This window comes from Hyperolius riggenbachi, chromosome 8 (assembly GCF_040937935.1).
Source record: "Hyperolius riggenbachi isolate aHypRig1 chromosome 8, aHypRig1.pri, whole genome shotgun sequence".
Taxonomy (NCBI): Eukaryota; Metazoa; Chordata; class Amphibia; order Anura; family Hyperoliidae; genus Hyperolius; species Hyperolius riggenbachi.
The window spans coordinates 76750584-76774307 of record NC_090653.1 but is presented as its reverse complement, the minus strand read 5'-3'; the positions used below and the strand labels follow the sequence as shown (position 1 = coordinate 76774307).

General features: G+C 44.4%; 1 pseudogene; it reads right to left on the bottom strand.

Moving 5' to 3' along the window:
- Positions 1 to 23320, bottom strand: part of LOC137528215 (gap junction gamma-1 protein-like) — a 122903-nt pseudogene extending 99583 nt beyond the window's left edge.
- Positions 23321 to 23724: the final 404 nt, after the last annotated feature.

The following is a 23724-nucleotide window of genomic DNA, read 5'->3' as shown; positions in this document are numbered from 1 at the left end:
TATAAGACGCTCCTGGACCATGGATGCACCAGGTTTAGTAGACTTTTTTTCCCCTTGGTTTCGCCCTTTAAATCTAGGTGTGTCTTATGGTCCGGAGCATCTTATAGTCCGAGAAAAATAAGGTAATATCAGAAAACATCATTGCAAATGGTCGATACATAAAGGCAAGGGCTGTGGAGTTGGAGTCAAGGAGCCGGAGCAATTTTGGGTACCTGGAGATGGAGTCTGTGGTGTTCATAAACTGAGGAGTGTGTGATTTTTGTACCGACTCCACAGCCCTGCATAAAGGGAGTTTGAAGCAGGTAATTTGGGCGCATGTGCTACCTCAGAGAAAAGGGCGCCTCATTACTTACAATGTAAATAGTGGCAAAAATGGGAAATTTGGGTGCCTGCAATGTTACCGTATTTTACCATAAACCGCACTTCTTCTCCGTAATTTAATGCGTATTATGGTCTGAATGTAAAAAATATGCTCCCCCCTCCGCAGAGTGCCCTAGTGCAGACTGCTCCTCCTTGTCAGGCTGTTGCAAATAGAGCATCCTGTAGCATGCCCCTAAATGGTAAAGAGAGTGCCCAGCAGATGATTAGTGTATGCCTCTGCCACATAGTGGAGGAAGATGATGCCTCTGTATTGTATGCCGATCAGCAGCCGGTGCAGTGTAGCACAATCAGATCCCGCACCATCACACTTCGAGTCCATCTCTTTCTAGTGTACTCTCCCCGCCCCTACACTTTTCCGGCAATGCCCCCTCCTGGACTGGCTGCCGCTGCCCGCTGGCTCTGCATAGCATAATGCTTGGTGGAGAGGTATCGGAGCCAGTAGTATTATAATCATCTGCTGGGCACTCTTTTTATCATTTAGGGGCACGCTGCCTGATGTCTTGCTGATCCCCAGCAAAGGCTGGCCAGAAGGAATGCTCCATTTGCAACAGCCTGACACGGATGAGCAGAAGGACCTGGAGAGGTGATAAAGGCCCGAATTTGCATTTGTTTAGTGTATGCCGGAGTAGTGTATGTAGTTGTTAGTCTATGCCAGGGTAGTGTATGTAGTTGTTAGTGTATACCGGGGTAGTGTATGTAGTGGTAAGTGTATGCAGGGCTAGTGTACATAGTGGTTAGTGTATGCAGGGATTAGCGTACATAGGGCTTGATTCACTTAACTGTGATAACTGATATCATGGTCGCGCTAGCTTTTTGTGCGTAATGTTTTGTGCACACTAACGAAAATTTTTGCTCGTAAATGCAAATTTTCACACAAAACATGCCCATTTTGCACACAAAAATTTGCGGTAGAGCGAGCAAAACGTTACACGTGTTATAACGCGCGCAAAACACCATCGCAACCGTGATATCAGTTATTACGGTTCAGTGAATCAAGCCCATAGTGTTTAGTGTATGCAGGGATAAGTGTATGCAGGGATTAGCTTAGATGATGGGAGCAGCAGGGGTTAGTGTAGCTGGGCAGTGTAGCTTAGATAGTGACAGCTTGGGGAAATGGTCCATAAGACGCTCCTGCACCATGGACTCACCCGGTTTAGTATATATATTTTTCCTCTGGTTTTTGTTCTCTAAACCTAGTTGTGTCTTATGGTCAGGAGCATGGTCCTATGGTCAGGAGCATGGTCCAAAAAATACTGTATTCGAGTAATAGTAATTTTACCGATATTCTACTATATCTGGCACACTTTTACATGTATGTGTTTTTAGAGGGTATACAATTATATATGGCCAATATATATGGTTAAAAGTCAATAAACTGCTGAATAAAATGTTTTGGCTGAACAAGTTTCTGAGAACTCTCATTTTTCTTTTCAGTTATATAGTTTTTTTTTTTTTTTATAACATTGCATCATTCTCTAATATTTGCAGTTTACACATTACTCGGCATTTTACAGAGCAGGCTAGTGAACTTTTGAACTGTTCTCTGCAGAAAAAAAAAATTACAGTGGCAGACACTAGAGATAAGCTTCAGAAGGCAGAGCTCTCTGAGACTTTGAAAGTCGTGGAGCTCAATGACTCTACTGCATAGATAACAACTGGAATTTCTTAACTCTTCCTGTACTGGAAACAATATTAGACTTATGTCTCTGCTGCTAACGTTTTTTTTCTTAGCTGTACTACACATACAAATCATCATATTTTTTTTTTCACTTCAGTGAAGTTTAAACTGACATTTCAAAATCTGTGTTAGTCTAAAGCCATTAACCAATGTTCTTTAGAAAAATGCTTAAGAATGTGAACCATTTTGTGAGAAGGGGGGAACTCCTCATTTCTTTAGACAAGTGAAACAGGAAACGCGGTGATACAGTATAGTGGTATGTCAATTTCACCACCCAAATTTGCTGCAAGTCTCCAGAAAAAAAAATCAGCAATGTTTCTACGGCAGGGTTACTTCCTCCTTTTTTTTCCCCAGAAAGACACTTTTAGGCTTGGTTCACACATAAATCTGTACATTTCCAGTCTGGTCCTGTTAGTCATTTTTCTATCAGTTTAAAGGTGCCCATACACTTATTCAATTTCCCGCCGATAGACAGCAGATTCGATCACTGTGATCAAATCTGCTGTGAAATCGATACGCAAATTCTGACCGACCGACCGATTTCTATCCGAAATAGGTCGGTCCCGTCGATCCATCCGGGCGGAATATTTGGCTCGATCGCCAGCGGGTTGGGAGTGCATAGATAGCAGTGTTCGAATGTCCGACGACTGGCGCTAGCGGCAATACATTACCTGTACCGCCGGCGCGTGTCCCCGCTGCCCGTTCTCCACGCTGGGCTCCAGCTGGCTTCACTTACTTCCTGTCCCAACAGGAAGTTTAAACAGTAAAGCACCCTCTACTGTTTAAACTTTCCCCGACAGGAGAGTGAAGCTGGAGCCCTTGAGAGCAAAGCGGAGAAGAGACAGCGTAGACTGGGGGACTCGCGCCGGCCGGATCAGGTAATGTATGCTGGGGGCGGCGGCAGCTCCAGACTGTAAATTGGTTTCATAGTGAAATCGATTCAAAATCTGTTTGCAGTGTATGGGCAACCAATAGATCCCTCTTTGGTCAGATTCGATCACAGAGGGATCTATCTGCTGGTCGATCTGGTGGCAATCGACCAGTGTATGGCTGCCTTTACCTGACAGGATTGGAACTGTACACCTTTTATGTGTGAACGCATGCATAGAAAACTGATACAAAACTGACAGGACTGGACTGGCCTGGAAATGTACAGATTTATGTATGAACTAAGCTGTAGAAAACTCACACAAAACTGATGCCAACTTTCACAAACTGACAGGACACCTTTTTATGTGTGAACCCAGCCTCTAGGAATAACATAAGGTTTATGAGGGCTGATATATTGATATTTTGTCTCTGTGAACATATTCCCAATGTAAATCTTTGACCTTCAATTAATTTTAAAACCAGCTAATGCTCAGTTTTTGCCCACAAATGTATTCAAAACTTTTACCACTGATATGGAACAGAGGACATAGGATTTGCTGATGTGTTACAAGTTTTGCAATGACCACTGTCAGGTCACAGATCACTGCATAATTGCTGCGTCATGGCTAGCTTAGTGGTCAATGTTGTATCAATGGGACAGAGTGATCACTAGTGTGTCATGGGTGTGTGACTGCCCACTGCCCTCTCATGGATAGCTGAGTGACCACAGCTGTGGCAAAGGTCACTTCTGCTGTATTATAGGAGGTGAGGTCGGCATCTTGCACCGAAGGGGACCCCGGGCCACCAGCAGGAAGTGGAGCTGCGGTGAGGGCACAGGATGGCTGGAGAAAGCCTTCTTCGGCAGGGGGAAGCCTCAGGGTCCCAATGAGGCTTCCGCGACCTTTGTAGATAACAGAAATCGAGCGCTGGCTCCCCTGAATCCTTTGACAAGTGAGGATTTATTTACCTCGCTGGGATCCAGCACAGGCACAGCAGCGGCTCTTCGTTTGAACTAGGTGGAAATAACCAAACCCGATCGTATCCACTCTACTGCGCAGGCGCAAAAGGACTAACGTCTGCGCAGTAGAGCGGATCAATCGGCTATATCCGCCTTAACCCAAATGAAGAGCAGCTAGTGCACCTGCGCAGGATCACGGTAGGTAAATATTTACCTTGCCGCACTTCAGGGGGACGCTGGCACTTGAACGGAGGGATGAAGGAGAACAGGGGAAGCCTCGTTAGGATCCAGAGGCTTCCCTCTCCCGAGATAAGAATCCCCCAGAGGGTTTTTTTTTCCATTACAGGTTTTCTTTAAGCATCTAACAAGCTACAGTATCTTGGCATTCTTGAATTTTCTTCCTGGTACTGAGCTTGGTTTGTAAGAGCTCTGAGCTTGGCTTTCACCTCCTGCTCCACTCACCAAAATGGCTTGAGACCAAATACTTTTCATGCTAAATAAAAATTTTTTTTACAGAAAGCTAGATTTTGGAAAACTAATCAAACTATTTTACAAAGACAATTAACATGAATTATTACTGTTACTGATAGATCTCAATCACTCTAGCCACGTGGCATTCCCGCCGCTGTCTGTGCCGCTGCACTGGCTTACTTAGCTGTCACGCGGACAGCAGAGCTTCTGTATCTCAGGCAGGAGCCAATTTCAATGTGCATTTTTGCAGTTTAGGAAAAAGCTCACGATTTTGACTAATGTGAACCTGCCATAAAGATGGTGTGCTACATGGTCCATCCTATATAATAATCTCCTCCCTGTCCTGCGTCCTCCTGTGTCCCTGTGTCCGTGCATCGTGCCTGATGCATATGCATGGCATGCGGGCAGACTTCGAACAGCAGAAGACGACGAGGGGGCGCATGAAGATGGGCCAGCATGGATTTGCGTGCCCATATCGCAGTCAAGGCCATGTGTATGTGTGAGCATGGCAGTGCGTGCTTTATGTGTGTGTGTGTGGGGGGGGGGGGTTCGGGGTGGATGGCGGCCAAGGCCATTTAACTAGTATTTCATAAATGACAACAGTCTATAAGTATCGATCACAGTGGACTGATTCCAGCTACAGACGGATATCACTTGAAGCGTAGTTTCATCCATGTGGGATTAAATACAAGTCTCTTATATGCATTGTTCTGGCTATGCAGGTAAATTGTAAGTCCAGACCTAAACAAGATGCAATACAGGGGGATAGCCGCTAGGCCACTAGGGGGCCGGTGGATCAGTATAGTGTACTAGGGATAGTAAACACGATGCAAATAAGGGCCGGTTCACACTTATTTTCAAAACGTAACTGTGGGATACGTTGTTAAAGCTCTGAAAAAACACAGGAAACAGATCCTATGTTAAAAAAGGACCTGCTTCCACTCGTGCAGAAACACAAAATGCACAGGGATCCGTGTTGCATGGAAAGAAAACGTCGCAGAGAGTCCGGATTTTACACTTTTTCCCAGACTGGACTGGAAAACGTGTCCAATGCAAACCTATGAGAATGGACACTGTCCGCTCTCACTAGGCTAGTTAACGCATCCACGTCGCCCGTTTCGGCTGCATTCCGTCGCCATTGTGAACTCATACTCATGCGTTGAGCTGTCCATCACTGCCGCTGGGTCCATTCTGAAGAGCCCGGAGGCCCACAGAACCATGGGTATTCTCCATTGGGCTGCAATAGACAAATGGGAATCCTCAGCAACAGAGAGAATTCTCATTGGTTTATGTTGAACCAATGAAAATTCTCCCTGTTGCTAGGCAGAATTGGCCTGTTGCAGCCTATGTAGAGCCATGCTTCTGCTGGCCTCAAGGCTGTGGAAGGGACCAAGCGGCGGGACAAACGGTGGCAGTGAGAGATGAGCAGCGACACCTAAATACCGACAATTGATGTGTTCGCAGACTGGAACGCGCCCTCCCATCCAGATCAGATCCGTGTCAATAAGATCGGATTTTCAGAAAAATGAATCTGTTTGACACGAATCCGATCTGGAACGGGAGAAGTGTTGACCGACCTTTATTCTGAGTTGATGCAGAATTATGTATATTTTGTATGCAAATGTATGCAGCTTAAAATGTAGCAATTAAATAATACCGAGATAGATTTTGATTGGTTCTTTTTCAAAACTACACATTAGTATTCAAACATTGCATAATCCTGCATCAACTTAAAATAATGACCATCCCTACAGTGCCCTATAGGAGCCAGAAGTGATTGCGCTGTCTTGACCAAAGTAATTGCACAAGTGAAGGACAGTGAGCCATGTCAGTCCTCATGGGCATGCCACAGAATGTGCCAGCTCACCATACCACTGTATGGTAGCATGCACTCACCTAGTGGCAGGAATAAGGGATGCAAAAAATAAAATCAGGAGAACTCCTTTATCCATCTCCAGACACAACACAACAGATTCTGAACGCCATATACCCAACATCTGATAATTATATTAACTGGTTTGAAGAGAAACTCCAACCAAGAATTGAACTTTATCCCAATCAGTAGCTGATACCCCCTTTTACATGAGAAATATATTGCTTTTCAGAAACAGACCATCAGGGGGCGCTGTATGACTTGTGCTGAAACCCCTCCCACAAGAAGCTCTGGGACCGCGGTACTTTTGGCAGTTTGTTACAATGTAACAAGGTTCACAGACAGGAATTAGCTGTTTACAGCTGTCTCTAACAGCCAAAACAGCTAGCAGCAGCTACATAGCCTGCCCACAGTAAAAATGTCACCATGTAATAAATGTCAGAATGTAAATCAGGGAGACTAAAGATTTTACAATGAGCAAACACTGACTAAATCATTTATACATAATTATTGTAAAAATGAAGCACTTTTTTTTATTACATTATTTTCACTGGAGTTCCTCTTTAAGTTCCAGCCGCCTGCCGTCGCGTGTGCACTCCCACGTGTGCACATGATCGTGCACGCCCACACGTGCACTGTTCTAACTAATATCATCAATCATTTAATTAAGTTATATAAAAAAAGTTTAAAAGTAAAAAATAAAATATATTAAAATGACATGGTCCAAATAAAATAAAAAGTGTTTTGCTTTTTTTTTTAAATCCCTAGTTAGATTTTAACCCTAGCCTAGGCTATTAACCCATTATTAACTCTTGCAATACCTAAACCAGTTTATAAACTTTTAAAAACTGCCACCTGTAGCGCTCAAATGTGATCGCTAAAGCGAAAGTTCGGGGCCCCAATGCTCTATAGATGTATGGCTCTGCTGTTGCCTAGCGATGCATCAGTACAGCACTGTGGCCCCTGAACTGTCGCCCTACCAAATGCAACCGATCACCACAGAGGCACAGACTGGGATTAACAGACCACCACATGCTCAGATATTAAAATATAGCATATGGGGTATCGTTTTAACTGGGAAGGGCCAAATAATTCATTTTTAAGTGTTATATAACTGTGTGATGTGTCATGTAAAAATTAGGAAAGGTACAAAAAAGAAAAAAAATGGGTATTTCCTGCATTTACTCCTAATTTTTCCCCATAAAATGTCTATAAAATAAAATCATTTTGGGAGAAAAATATTACCCAAAGAAAGCCTAGACTGTACTGAATAAAAAACAAGATATAATAACCAGGACAAATGGGCACATAAAATAAGTAGGTTTTAATTATGGTAGCATGTATTATTTTAAAACTATAATGGCCGAAAAATGAGAAATAATGATTTTTTTCAATTTATTTCTTAATATTCCTGTTAAAATGCATTTGGATAAAAATAATTCTTAGCAAAATGTACTACCCAAAGAAAGCCTAATTGGTGGCGGAAAGAACAAGATATAGATCAATTCATTGTGATAATTAGTGATAATGTTATTGGTGAATGAATGGGAGGTGAAGATTGCTCGGATGCATAAGGTGAAAAACGACTGAAGGCTGAAGTGGTTAAAAAGTACAATAAATAATAATATGACAACAAATAATTTTACAACAGTAACAATAGAAGATCCTAGGAAAAGGAAGAGGCAGGCTTGCTGCGGTGTACCCTCCTATTTCCCTCACAATCTCTTCTCTTTCCTGCCGCATGAACTCCTCTGAGAAGTTGACTTTAGCCAGAAGTCACAGTTTTCAAGGAGTGACTGTAGTGGACAAGGGGGGACGGAGGGAGAAGTATGAGGAGGGGAATGGACAATGCACAGAGGGGTGTGGATCTAGCATGAACATACCTCTGTACTTTACTGTTTACTGTTACCCTCATGGACTGCTGGGCGAAAATATGAGACCAAGTTGTTTACAGATGCATCACTAGCCTACATGCTAGCAACACATTTTGTTACTAAGGTGGGGGCAATGTCACAGCGCACAAAGGAATGGCACAAAGGAATGGCGTGGGGCAAGTAGGGAAGGAAATAGTGTCAATCTGCACTTGGCCAAGATGCTCCGCCTGTCCAGATCCCTTGCATTAGAAAGGATCAGGGGGCCGCTTTACACATGCTAGATTCTCAACCGAGAAGGCCCAACTGGGCATCTTGGCCAAGAGCCATCTAGTGTGTGTACAAGCTTTTATATCTCAATAACTGTTAACTGGAAAGATTATCATTATTTCCCATTCACTGATCAAAGTGCCTATGATCAGTGACCACCAGCATCAATGAGATGCTGGTGGTCATTGTCAAAGCGAAAAGAAAAGACAGTACCAGGAATATAAAGTGGGCGGAGTGGCCAAATAGTAAAATTACACCTACATACATAAAATAACCCAGAATCTCCCAAAAATTAACCCCTTACCACGCTCCCCTCTCCCATAATTACCCCCCCCCCCCCCAAAAAAAAAAATGGGAAAAAAAGATACATAAGATACATTAGTGACTCAACTCTTTTAATATGTATGTCATGAGTGTATATTATCGTTATTCTTGCAAATAAGGGATTAAGTGCAGTCTAAAAGTTGAAAAAATACACCTTTATTTCCAAATACAATATTGTCGCCATAAATTGTACTAGGGGCATAATTTAAATGATGTAATAACCTGGAGAAAAAAACAAAATGTGCAGATTTTGTCCATAGTATCACGTTTTATTTTAAAACTATAATGGCCGAAAACCTGAGAAATAATGATTTTTTTCCATTTTTTTTCTTACTATTCCCCTAAAATGCATTTAGAATAAAAAAATCCTTAGCAAAAAGTACCACCTAAAGAAAGCCGAATTGGTGGCAATTTAAAAAAAAATAAAAATAGATCATTGAAATGAAATGATAAATGACAAAAAAATAAAGTTTTCACAAAATGCCAAAAAAATTGTGTCTTCAAGTTACCTCTCGCACCTAGACCTGTTTCCCCTTATGGACTACAGCTCTTTTAATGGTTAGCTATGGTTATGACACCTTAGTGATACATTGATTTTTTGGGGGGACTACACTTTCTTTGGTGCGTCCTTTTCATAAAGGTGGGGGCTGGGAGGTGTGGTATGTGAGGTCATCATAGGCACCGCCCACATGGTCAACTCCAATTGGATACCGCTACTGTCAGTCATGCCGAACAGCACCAATCAAAGTGCACAAATAACCCTCTGTTAGGCCCCCTATAAACCAAAGAATACCCTTATCTAAATCTACCTATGCAAAAGAATATATGTGAGTAGCACATAACTTTCATTCAGTGTGCCCCACGGGTCGCTATTGTGATGTTGAGGACTAAAAACCTTACTTCCTTGTTGTGGCCACCAGGGATTGCCCATCTCAGCCCAGTTGGTTCTGATGCCAGTATGGGAGGGACTAAAGGACACACACTGAGCCAGCCATAAGGCAGAAAGAGTGTGTGGCAACCAATCAGCTACCACTCTCGGTGGGTGGTTATGTGTGTCATACATCTGCAAAGAGTGTATGGTAAACTTGTCTGCCCCTGTTAGAAGCAGTAGATTAAACCCCTCCTATACATCAAGGCAGGCATGACGCATTACTCTGTATCAGTGGCGGCTCCAGGAAATTTTTTTAGGGGGTGCTATGCAGGTGCTGGACCAATTTCCGGGGGAGCTGACGACCTGCGGCGCGCGAAGCGCGCCGCGCCAAAAATGGGTGTGGCCACAACCTGCGGCGCGCGGAGCGCGCCGCGGCGAAAAAATGGGCGTGGTCATGACCGGATGAGGGCGGGGCTAACTGTAATTTAAAGTGAACCCAGGGTGAGAGTGATATGGTGGCTGCCATATTTATTTCCTTTTAAACAATACTAGTTGCCTGGCAGCCCTGCTGATCTATTTGGCTGTAGTAGTGAACTGAATTACACCAGAAACAAGCCATGCAGCTAATCTTGTCAGTTCTGACAATATTGTCAGAAACCCCTGACCTGCTGCATGCTTGTTCAGGGTCTATGGTTGAAAGAATAAGAGGCAGAGGACCAGCACGGCAGCCAGGCAACTGGTATTGCTTAAAGGGAGATAAATATGGCAGCCTCAATATTATTCTCACCTCGGGTTCCCTTTAAAAGTGCAACGCAAAGACAGAGGGCCCAAGTTTTGGTGACCCTTTTCCCAGAAAATTCACATAATTGTGCAGGTTTTCTCAAGAAAATACACGTAATGTGAGCAGATTTTAACAAAAAACACGTCCAATGACCCCAATATGCACAATCGTTATCAGATATGGCCCCAATATGCACAATCGTTATCAGATATGGCCCCAATATGCACAATCGTTATCAGATATGGCCCCAATATGCACAATCGTTATCAGATATAGCCCCAATATGCACAATCGGTAGCAGATATGACCCCAATATGCACAATCGTTAGCAGATATGACCCCAATATGCACAATCGTTATCAGATATGGCCCCAATATGCACAATCGTTATCAGATATGGCCCCAATATGCACAATCGGTAGCAGATATGGTCCCAATATGCACAATCGGTAGCAGATATGGTCCCAATATGCACAATCGGTAGCAGATATGGTCCCAATATGCACAATCGGTGGCAGATATGGTCCCAATATGCACAATCGGTGGCAGATATGGTCCCAATATGCACAATCGGTGGCAGATATGGTCCCAATATGCACAATCGGTGGCAGATATGGTCCCAATATGCACAATCGGTGGCAGATATGGTCCCAATATGCACAATCGGTGGCAGATATGGTCCCAATATGCACAATCGGTGGCAGATATGGTCCCAATATGCACAATCGGTGGCAGATATGGTCCCAATATGCACAATCGGTGGCAGATATGGTCCCAATATGCACAATCGGTGGCAGATATGGTCCCAATATGCACAATCGGTGGCAGATATGGTCCCAATATGCACAATCGGTGGCAGATATGGTCCCAATATGCACAATCGGTGGCAGATATGGTCCCAATATGCACAATCGGTAGCAGATATGGCCCCAATATGCACAATCGGTAGCAGATATGACCCCAATATGCACAATCGGTAGCAGATATGACCCCAATATGCACAATCGGTAGCAGATATGACCCCAATATGCACAATCGGTAGCAGATATGACCCCAATATGCACAATCGGTAGCAGATATGACCCCAATATGCACAATCGGTAGCAGATATGACCCCAATATGCACAATCGGTAGCAGATATGACCCCAATATGCACAATCGGTAGCAGATATGACCCCAATATGCACAATCGGTAGCAGAAATGACCCCAATATGCACAATCGGTAGCAGAAATGACCCCAATATGCACAATCGGTAGCAGAAATGACCCCAATATGCACAATCGGTAGCAGAAATGACCCCAACATGCACAATCGGTAGTAGATATCGCCCCAATATGCACAATCCGTAGCAGATATGACCCCAATATGCACAATCCGTAGCAGATATGACCCCAATATGCACAATCCGTGGCAGATATGACCCCAATATGCACAATCCGTGGCAGATATGACCCCAATATGCACAATCCGTGGCAGATATGACCCCAATATGCACAATCCGTGGCAGATATGACCCCAATATGCACAATCCGTAGCAGATATGACCCCAATATGCACAATCCGCATCACCTGAAAAAGAAAAGAAAAACCCATTTACTCACCTACAGCCAGAAGACCTTCTTTCCCGACCTCCCGTCCCGAGTCCCGACCTCATTGTGGCGCGCAGCGCCCGCGCGCCCACGATCCTCTTCCTTCCCGACGTCACGACGAGACTTCCTGCCTGCATGCAGAGAGCAGGGCTACGGGAAAATGGCCGCCCGAAGTCTGCAGAACAGGGCTCCGGGCGGCCATCTTACCGTAGCCCTGCCTGCTGCTCCGTGCTGCCGGTGTGTGAACTGACTTGGCGTCTTTTAGACGCCTGAAGTCAGTTCACTCCAGGGGGTGCTTTGGGGGTGCTTGGACAATTCTAGGGGGTGCTCGAGCACCCCCAAGCACCCCCCTGGCGCCGCCACTGCTCTGTATACATACTGGAGGATGTCACCCAATCCTTTAGACCAATCAGGCCCATTATACGGTCTGTCAGCCAATAAGAAGCGTACCAACTTAAGTGATCCTTATGTAAACATAGAAGTATTTATTATTACCAAGCCATGATTTATATTATCAAAAGTCCACAAAGGCTAGCACCACCTTCAGTAAAAGCTCTTTATTGAAACATCATTAAAATGACAAACAAGGATTAAAAACGGCCATGGCAGCTATTGGCCATTTTTAATCCTTGTTTGTCATTTTAATGACATTTCAATAAAGAGCTTTTCCCGAAGGTGTTGCCAGCCTTTGTGGACTTTTGCTTATACTGGTCACTGGTGCTGTGACCTAGGGCTGAGGCACAAGTCTTTTTTGCATTGGGTGCTCCCCCTCATTGGTGTTTTTTTATGATTCATATTATCAACAGAAGAGCTTCAGCTCGGGATCGCTTCAAATGCTCACAGTGGGAATGCACCTACAATGTGAATTTCAGAGCCCTCCATGATTTGTAAGTGGGAGAACTTGCAAAAATCACAGAGTGTTCAAATACTTCTTTTCATCACTGTGTATATATAGCTGCATATTGGTGCACAGCCATTTCCAAGCCTAGATATCCGAAGCAAGCAATAAAATCTATCTTTACTTACCTGGTGCTTCTTACAGCCCCTAGAAGTCATTTGTGTCCCTTTCTGCAGCTCCGGACATCTCCAGAGGCGCTACTGGCAGCCTCTGAGTATCGCCACCCCCCTGCAGGTCAGAGTCTTCTGCACATGCAAGGGCGCCCACGTCTTCAGCAGCACTCCCGGTGACGTGGGTGCATTTGCAGGAGACGCCAACTGATCAGGGGTTGGCGATCCTTTGAGGCTGCCGTAGGGACCCCGGAGGAGACCAGAGCTGTGTTGAGGGACACAAATCACTTCTAGGGGCTGGAAGGAGCCCACGGTAAGAACAGATTTTATTGCTCGCCTTGCTTAACCTTTAAATTGAATCTGAACTTTTGCACATGACAGAAGGAAAACAGAGAACTGAACCCTGATTGTATTTAGAGAGTTTAGCTTGTCTAATTCCTCCTCATCTGTGTCTAATCACAAGTTGTAATTTGATCTCTCCCATGTGTCACCTGACTGCCAAAGCAGATACGCTCATTTAAAAGCACAGGATGCTAATATGTCTGCTTCCGAGAAAGGGAAGCAGTGTTGCTCGGATACAATCCGTGATCATGGCGAGCATTTTTTCACTATCCGACACCATGATCCTGAATCCGTGATCTGGAATCAATCACGGCAGTAAAATATTCTAGGTATTTGGCCCGTGATCGCAGCCATGATCACGGGAAAAATATCTGTGATTATCACCTGAAAACCCACCAAATTTAACAGTTAATAGCAAAGCTCCCCTTACATGGTAGAAAATACCAAATTTGCCAGATATGTTAAAAAGAATACAGGTAGTCCTCGGTTAACGAACCAGATAGGGACTGCACGCTCGTTCTTAACCTTAATCTGTCCTTAAGTCGGCACTAGGGAGCTTCTCCTGATTGCATCATTATGCGACGCATAAGAAGCCGCCGGGGATCAGTGGACGGAGCGAGAGGACGGGTTGCGCAGCTTCCGGGCACCACGATGGGACCTTCTACCGCCGAGGATCAGGTGATATGTCCTCTATTTAACTTCCGCTGCGCTTACTCTGCATTTAAAACGGCGTAGAAGAGGTAGTCCCCGGCGGCGTGACGTCATTGCGATGGAGCAGAGCTATGGTCGCATCATTCGTATCGGCGGGTCGTTCGTAAGTCGGACGTTCGTAAAAAGGGGACTACCTGTAGTGGGAACAAGAGGAAAAACATTTTTTCAAAAAGTTTTGAAAAAAATCGATTTTAAAGTTTCAAAGGAAAATAGTATGAAGAATAGAGATCAACAGCACCGATACAGATGTATTTAAGCTCTTTATTGCATAAAAGAAATAAAGGGACAGCACCAGATGCTGTTTCGGAGTTGAACTCCTTCCTCAAGCTGAGTGAGCCTATACAGCCTGAGGAAGGAGTTCACCTCCGAAACAGCGTCTGTCGCTGTCCCTGGGCTTTATTTCTTTTATGCAATAAAGAGCTTAAATACATCTCCGTGGTGCTGCTGATCTCTACTCTTCATGCTTTGGGAGCTGCTGGACTACAGCGCCATATCAGCGCCATATCAGCCTAGCACACCTTTACCCTCACTTGGGTGCCTATCGACCACAGTTAAAAGGAAAATAGTATCAATTTAAATGCGGTAATAGCAGTAAATGACAGTTACTGTATTTACCGCATTTACATGTATACTTTTCTCCTTTGAAACTTCCTTTGAAACTTTAAAATCGATTTTCTCAAAAAACTATAAGGTCTTTTTGAAAAAAAAATTATAATTTAAGGTTGTAGCCACTGATCACCTTTATCATCCATGCAATTTTGGTGATTGTAGCATGTATGGGGGCTTTGCTGTTAACGTTAAAGTCAAATCCGTGATCACAGATTCTACATGTAATCACGGCTAAAATCCGAGTCAAATCCGGAGCTCCGATTCAAATCCGGATCACAATCACGGCATATCCGGATTTCGATTCTGCCGTGGCTGGATTTACTCAAATTAGTGATTGGGCGTATACGAGCATCACTGGCAGGAAGGAGAGACAGTGGAGATTTATTTTTAGGATTTGTATCAGCTGTAACAAAGAAATGTTTTTCTTTAAAGGTTATTATACTGTTGAATATCTTTTAGAGCAGAGAGGAAGTTCTGATTTCAGATCCGCTTTAAGGGGAGGTTCATCCTATATAATAAAACTGCAGGTGTCTTTGTTTGTGTGTGCTGCTTGGCACTGTAGTGCATATATGCGTAGCCATGCATGCACAGTGCAGCGGTAGGCCACTTAGTGCCCGTCAATGGTAAATTACTAATTACTGGCGTGTGTGTGTGTGTGTGTATGTGTGTGTTGTGTGTGTGTGTGTGTGTGTGTGTATGTGTGTGTGGTGTGTATAGCTCCCAACTGTCCCTCTTTCGGAGGGACAGTCCCTTTTTGGGAGCTCTGTCCCTCTTTCCTCCTCATTTGTCCCTCTTTCAGGAGTTTGTCCCTCTTTCTATGTAAATATATATATTTCTCTGCTAAAAAATGTGTTTGATTGACTCTAAACGTTATTCCCATCCTTGACTTGATATACTACTAATTTTAAAATGGTAATATGAAGGAAAATGAACCAAGAGAGAACCAGTGTGGTTTAAATTATAAAAACATATTTTTCTTATGAAATATTTATGGAATGCGTGATTAGGGGTGTGGTGAGGGTGTGGTTAGGGGTGTGGCAGGGGCGTAGCTTATGTGTCTCTTTTTCTCATCTCAAAAAGTTGGGAGGTATGTGTGTGGTGTGTGTGTGTGTGTGTCTCTGTGTGTGTGTGTCTCTGTGTGTGTGTGTGTGTGTGTGTGTGTGTGTGTGTGTGTGTGTGTGTGTGTGTGTGTGTGTGTGTGTGTGTGTGTGTGTATGTGTGTGTGTATGTGTGTGTGTGTGTGTGTGTGTGTGTGTGTGTGTGTGTGTGTGTGTGTGTGTGTGTGTGTGTGTGTGTGTGTGTGTGTGTGTGTGTGTGTGTTTCCATGTAGTATGAAACTTTAACCTACGCTAACTGTTCATAGTAATCAAAATTTGTACAGGAATGTCAATTGCCCCACCGCTCAGTATCAGCGTGGTGACACAGGAGGCACTGATGGCGGGGGATGCAGCCCCACTTCCTGTGCCCTAGCTCTCTGCACGGTACAAGTAGCCGTTTTGTATCCTGTTTCAGTCACACCGACTTCCCCAGATACACTGGTTTAGTCGTTATGGCTACCCCCTACCACACAGAGAGCTAGTGCAAATTACAGCATGGGAGGGGCCTTCAACAATTCATAATAAAGAGAGAGAACATTAATCTTATACCGATCTGTAGAACAGCTCTTGCTCCAAACATCACAACTACATATAAGTAAATAAAAACAAAAAAAGACAAACCTGTAAAATATGCAAGAACCAATTCCTAACAAAGTCATAATACTACATTAAGCAAAAACAGATACATGGATATTTTTAAAAAAATGTAGATGTTTTTGTGTTAACTCAAAGCCTTTTATACATAAAACGAACCAAAGCTGTCAGTCTGAAGCCATAGCAGCAGTTGGGAAGCACCATTTCCCAGCATGCTATGCAACCCTGAGTCAAGTTTTTAACCACTTAATTTCCTAACTACAGTATATTTACAGTAGTGTGAAAAACTATTTGCCCCCTTCCTGATTTCTTATTCTTTTGCATGTTTGTCACACTTAAATGTTTCTGCTCATCAAAAACCGTTAACTATTAGTCAAAGATAACATAATTGAACACAAAATGCAGTTTTAAATGATGGTTTTTATTATTTAGTGAGAAAAAAAACTCCAAATCTACATGGCCCTGTGTGAAAAAGTGATTGCCCCCCTTGTTAAAAAATAACTTAACTGTGGTTTATCACACCTGAGTTCAATTTCTGTAGTCACCCCCAGGCCTGATTACTGTCACACCTGTTTCAATCAAGAAATCACTTAAATAGGAGCTATCTGACACAGAGAAGTAGACCAAAAGCACCTCAAAAGCTAGACATCATGCCAAGATCCCAAGAAATTCAGGAACAAATGAGAACAAAAGTACTGTAATTGAGATCTATCAGTCTGATAAAGGTTATAAAGCCATTTCTAAAGCTTTGGGACTCCAGCAAACCACAGTGAGAGCCATTATCCACAAATGGCAAAAACTTGGAACAGTGATGAACCTTCCCAGGAGTGGCCGGCCGACCAATATTACCCCAAGAGCGCAGAGAAAACTCATCCGAGAGGCCACAAAAGACCCCAGGACAACATCTAAAGAACTGCAGGCCTCACTTGCCTCAATTAAGGTCAGTGTTCACGACTCCACCGCAAGAAAGAGACTGGGCAAAAACGGTCTGCATGGTAGATATCCAAGGCGCAAACCACTTTTAAGCAAAAAGAACATTAAGGCTCATCTCAATTTTGCTAAAAAAAATCTCAATGATTGCCAAGACTTTTGGGAAAATACCTTGTGGACCGACGAGACAAAAGTTGAACTTTTTGAAAGGTGCGTGTCCCTTTACATCTAGTGTAGCAGTAACACAGCATTTCAGCAAAAGAACATCATACCAACAGTAAAATATGGTGGTGGTAGTGTGGGTTGTTGGGGTTGTTTTGCTGCTTCAGGACCTGGAAGGCTTGCTGTGATAGATGGAACCATGAATTCTACTGTCTACCAAAAAATCCTGAAGGAGAATGGCCGGCCATCTGTTCGTCAACTCAAGCTGAAGCGATCTTGGGTGCTGCAGCAGGACAATGACCCAAAACACACCAGCAAATCCACCTCTGAATGGCTGAAGAAAAACAAAATGAAGACTTTGGAGTGGCCTAGTCAAAGTCCTGACCTGAATCCTATTGAGATGTTGTGGCATGACCTTAAAAAGGCGGTTCATGCTAGAAAACCCTCAAATAAAGCTGAATTACAACAATTCTGCAAAGATGAGTGGGCCAAAATTAATCCAGAACGCTGTAAAAGACTCGTTGCAAGTTATCGCAAATGCTTGATTGCAGTTATTGCTGCTAAGGGTGGCCCAACCAGTTATTAGGTTCAGGGGGCAATTTCTTTTTCACACAGCTCCATGTAGGTTTTGAGTTTTTTTCTCACTAAATAATAAAAACCATCATTTAAAACTGCATTTTATGTTCAATTATGTTATCTTTGACTAATAGTTAATGGTTTCTGATGAGCAGAAACATTTAAGTGTGACAAACATGCAAAAGAATAAGAAATCAGGAAGGGGGCAAATAGTTTTTCACACCACTGTAGGTCGTAACTGGCTTGTGAAAGCCACACAACGTGAACATTAGTCACTTACATTCAATGCACACAGTGCGCGTGCTAGCACACGCCTGGGCTCATTCACCTCGCTCCCCCTAACTACACTAACCAAGGATTCCCTCCCAGGGGGTCTGATTTTTATATTTGGGATTGGCTAATAAGGGGCACATCTGGCTATCCATGGGGGGTGGGGGGAATAGAGGGGCACATCTGGCCATCTATGGGAGGAGGAAAACAAAGGGGCACACCTGGCTATCAATGGGAGTGGGGGACAAAGGGGCACATTTGGCTAATAAAGGGGCACATCTGGCTTTTCATAAAGGAGAGGGGCTAATAAGGGGCATATTTGGCTATCTATAGGGGGGGGGGGGGATAAAGGGGCACACCTAGCTATATGTGGGGGATGGGGGGAATAAAGAGGCACATCTAGCTAACTACCGAGGTGGCGGCTAATAAATGGGTTTAGTACTGCACCTGCGCAAAATGCTCCATACCACATGAGCGCAATCACGAGCGGCGCAGTAGATGCTGACCTGCCGAGGTCGGCATCTGCAATGGAGGGATCCTGGAACACCGGAGCTGCGGCGTTGGGACACATAGGCTGCCAGAGGCTGGAGGAAGCCCCAGGTAAGTAGATCTTGTTTTTTTTCAGCTCAGGACTGATCCTTTAAGCCCTTTATACCTTCCAGGTGGTCACCATGAGCTATATGACTATTCCTTAGTACTAGTCCAAACCCTATCCCATAGAGCTCCATCAATCTATACCATGCAGTGATGAGGACCAACAAGTCGGAAACAGGCTGCCTGCATGTTGGATTGATGTGATCTGTAAAATGTATTAGCTACAGGCCCATTATACACCAGCGGTTCTGGACGTGCAGCCTTGCTTTCAGGGCATACACAAATGATTTGCATATTCAGGAGTGATGCATCATGGGAAACCACACTTGCTCACTTTCAGCAAAATGATCACAAATACCTTGATTTAAAAAGGTAAAATTACATTTAGCATTAATTATAGTTTTAGATTTACTATTGTATAATCCATACTGGGTTTTGCAGCCCTGCTTTGACCTAAAGTGTGCCTCAAATCAGAAAATGAAAGTGTCTCATCTGTAAATTTGTGGCCGGGGCACTCCACCAACCTCACCTAAAGGCAGACAACGTACAATGGGTCTGTTGCGTCCCCAAGAACAGCGTCATAAGGTGGGCACACATCAGGCGACTTGGCGGCTGATCCACCATTCGATTTGATTATTATAATCAGAATTGGATGAAAATCCAAGTGCATGCCCAACTGACAATGCGTCCAATTTCAGCAGGAAATCGGTAGCATTAGTCAATCAGACATGCTGCAAGAAGTAGGGCCGACTTGCTCAAATGGGTGTGCGGGGATATTGGGTCTAGCGACGAATGCCCCAGTGGTGCCCCCCAATGTTTAATGTTCCCCCCTGTGCCCAGTGCAAGCTATACATTACCTGTCTGTGGCCTCCGCTTGTCCTTTGCTGGCCCCAGGTGCACTCCTCACTCCATACACGCGCCCCACACTGTTGGCGAGTACAGGGGGAGCGTGTGTGAAGTCACACAGGCGACGGCACGTATGCCAGCAGCCACGTGGGGCACGTGTATTGAGTGTGGAGTGTGCCCAGTGTAAGAAGCGGACAGGTAAAGTATCTAGCACTATCAATAATAATACAATCCCAGGTAGTATCTTTTTGCTGAATGATTAGTTGGCTGCCGAGAGTAACAATTGTTCCTCGTTTTCCAGATCTTCACAAACTGAGTGAATGACATTAAAAGGACTTCCGAGGTGAGTAAATCAATTTAGCTTTACTTACCTGGGGCTTCTTCCAGTCCCTAGAAAGCATCTGTGTCCCTCGCGGCAGCTTCAGTCTTCTTCAAAGTCCTGCTTGCAGCCTCTGAAGGATCGCCGACCCCCGATGGCTTGGCGTCTTCTGTGCATGCGTGGGCCCATGTTACCGGGAGCATGCGGCATGTACTGTATATGCAGTATGCTCCCAATGACGTGGGCACACACCCGGGCATGCGCAGAAGACGCCAAACCATAGGGAGTTGGCGATTCTTCAGAGGCTGTTGCAGGACTCAGGAGCTGCGGGCAAGGGCCACAAATGACTTGTAGTGGCTGGAAGGAGCTCCAGATAAGCAAAGCTAAATTTACTCACCCTGGAATTCCTTTAAAGAGCACTGAGCACCCTGGAAATTATTTTTTACTTCTTTACAATAACCCTCCCATAAGGGAGGATTAGATTGCAGTGTGCTGTTGGGAAGCCAGGGGTTGGGGAGAACGCCATTATTTACCTACTGGGGGCTGTCCTCTGGTTTACTGTCCATGTGGACTGTACCATGTCCCCAAGGGAATGTCTGCAGCAACTGGCCTGTGTAGCGTGCTCCTGGCCACCTCAATGCTGTAACGATCGGTGTAACACTGAGAGGATCTGATTACCGGTGATCTGCAGTATCACCGAGAATGCAGATATATACCCGATTATTGATGATCTGCAGTATCACCAATAATTAGATATATCTCTAACCTCTGGACACCTGAGTAATATGAGTGTTTGGTGCAACCGTATACTTTGAGGAGAACACCTGCGTAGAGTACGAGATACTGCTCAGAGAACAGGTTCCTTCCACTGGTCTGAAGCTCCCCAAGGGGCGGAGCCAGGCTGAGAGTGGGAAGGATGAGAAAGTGAGTGACACCAAGGTGAAGTGTCACTGACAGAACTGGGAACTATCTTCCAACAGGGAAGATAGCTCTCGAGGTCGGACAGGCCAGGTCGTTAACACACAGACAGATAAGGTACAGAGACAGGAGACAGAAGCAGAATCCTAAGACTAGCAGAGTTTGGCAACAGAGTATCAGATATAGCGAAGTACCTAATCAGAGATCAGAAGAGTGGTCAGGAAAGCAGAAGGTCATAACAAATAATCAACAATGCCTAGACTTGGGTGTGAGCTCCTAGATCATCAACACCCCAGAACTGGTCTAGATAATAATAGATGGTAACAGGATTCCTAGACTAAGGTGTGAGCTCCTTGGTCATCAACACCTTGGAAACTGATCTAGATAATAACACAGATAATAACAGGATTCCTAGACTAAGGTGTGAGCTCCTTGGTCATCAACACCTTGGAAACTGATCTAGATAATAACACAGATACTGACAGAAGGTCTGAGTGCTACCACGTAGTGATCGCAATGCCAGACACCAGAGAAATGACCAGCACCCAGTATATATACACATGCGCTCTCAGGCGCTACCCCTAAGTGCTGGATCAATGAAAACTGCTGGAATTGTCAGCTGACCGGCTTGGTCAGCTGACGCCCTTCTGACTGTCATAAAGGCTCTGCCTCTCCGCGCACGCGCGTCCTTTCTGAACCTGTATGGACTATCAGTCCTAGCCACACCAGACATGTGTTGTACTGTTTCTGCTGTGTTGGATGCGGAACCAGCCGCACCGCTGTCCAAGCATGCGGCAGTTCTTCCGCGTTCAGCAGTACTGTCAGAACTATGCCTATGCGTGCCAACATCCGCGTCTGACGCGGAATCCGCCGCCCTGTTCACAAAGCATGCGGCGGTTTCCTCGCGCTCCGTCATGCCAGTGGATGCAGACCCACGCGCGCAACCTGCCGCGTTGGACGCGGAATCAGCCGCCTTGCTCTGAGTACTCACGGCGGCTTTCCCGCGTTTTCTCACAAATGCATGCCTAGAGATGTAGTTCATAGATAAATGCAATGGTCACATTGTGTGATGGTCACATTATGTGACGTTTACGATGTGGCGGGTGTGTTGCCCTATAACATCATATGGCAGTGTGTGGGCTAAACACGTTTACAAGAGTGAAGAATATTTTCAATGATTGTATGCGACACAATGTGCAGACAATATGCAGCGCTGCTTTCCTGATTCGTTGTGTTCCTGATGTTACAGGGAATGTAACTCCAACGCCCACTGTGACTGTAGCCTTATACTTTGCAAACACCTTTTTCTCCATACTAACCTTTATGCATAATTACTTTAAAATAATGTTCTGAAACATGTGCATTATTATCTTGCACAATATTGTCAAACCAGACTGTTTTTAGATGTGATTTTTTATCTCTTACCAGATTTCACAGACTCCACCTCCTTTCTCCTCAAATCGCAACTCAAAGGCCTCGGATGCACCATTGTCAGAGAACAGCTTGCTGTCGGGCACCATTCCTTTCTTCAACACGGAGTGGTTTTGGGATGGGGCAGTGAATGTAGTCTTTGAGTATTCCTCTGACTCTTGGTTCCTTCGGCACAGAAAATCTCGAAAGCCACCAATGCCCAAGTGGGCAAGCTCGATGACGTTGAGTAGGAGGCTGAGGCTGCTGACAGCGTACATAATCAGGAGGAATATGGTCTTTTCAGTGGGTCGAGACATGAAACAGACCACAGAGTGAGGGCATGGTCTCCTTGTACAATTGAAGATTGGGATGACTTCAAAGCCGTATAAAATATATTGCCTAAAGAACAAGACAACCTCCAGAGCTGAGCGTAACAGCAGCTGCAAGACATAAATCCTCATCCGTCCAACTTGCTTGAAGCATCCTCGTCCTTCATGCTTCTTCTTGTCCCACAATTCTGCATCTTTCTCAGGCATCACTTGGTCAGTAATCATTGGATCCTCATTGTCGTCTTCACTTCTTCATAGTTTTGCTTGGCACAATGGTGGACCACCAATGGCCTCTTCTTGTGAGAGCTCTTGGCTCTCTCTAGCCACCTCTGGTAGTCATCTGGCTGGCTGGCGGGCAATGCGATGCATGGCAAAGCCCAGGTACATCATGGATGGGGTGGTGATGAGGATGATCTGGAAGTCCCAAAATCGGACATGCGACAGTGGCGCGAATGTGTTGTAGCATACGTTCTTGAAACCGGGCTTTAGCGTGTTGCACATAAACTTGCTCTGTTCATCATAGTAGATGGATTCCCCACCCACAACGGTTAGCACTATGCAGAAGAAGATCAAGATGATCAGCCAGACCTTCCCCACGAAAGTGGAGAGGTTGTTTATCTCTTCAAGTAGTGTGGTAAGAAAACTCCAGCTCATCCTGAGCTACTGATATATCTGCAACAAAAAAAACAACAGGAGAAAACATTTAAATAAAATGCAACAATTAATCACAATCACATCATGGACAAAGTGCTAAATTCTCGATTTGTAAAGGAAGCATTCCCCAATCACCGTCATTGATTATTTAGCAGCCAATCACTGGAGGCTCGTAAAGTCAAAAAATAAAACAATTGTCAACACTTTATAGGCGTAAGTAGCTTTATGTTAGCATGAAAAACACAAACTGATGACAAAAAAGAGCTCTAACAATATTGTATATTTTATTTTCTATCCTCTGATCCTAGCTTTCAACACATGGTATGTGTACATGGTATGTGTCCTTCACTTGGGCTCTTGGAGTGCTTGAAAACCTTAAAGTCAATCCATTCAAGTTTTCAGATTCCAGTACTCA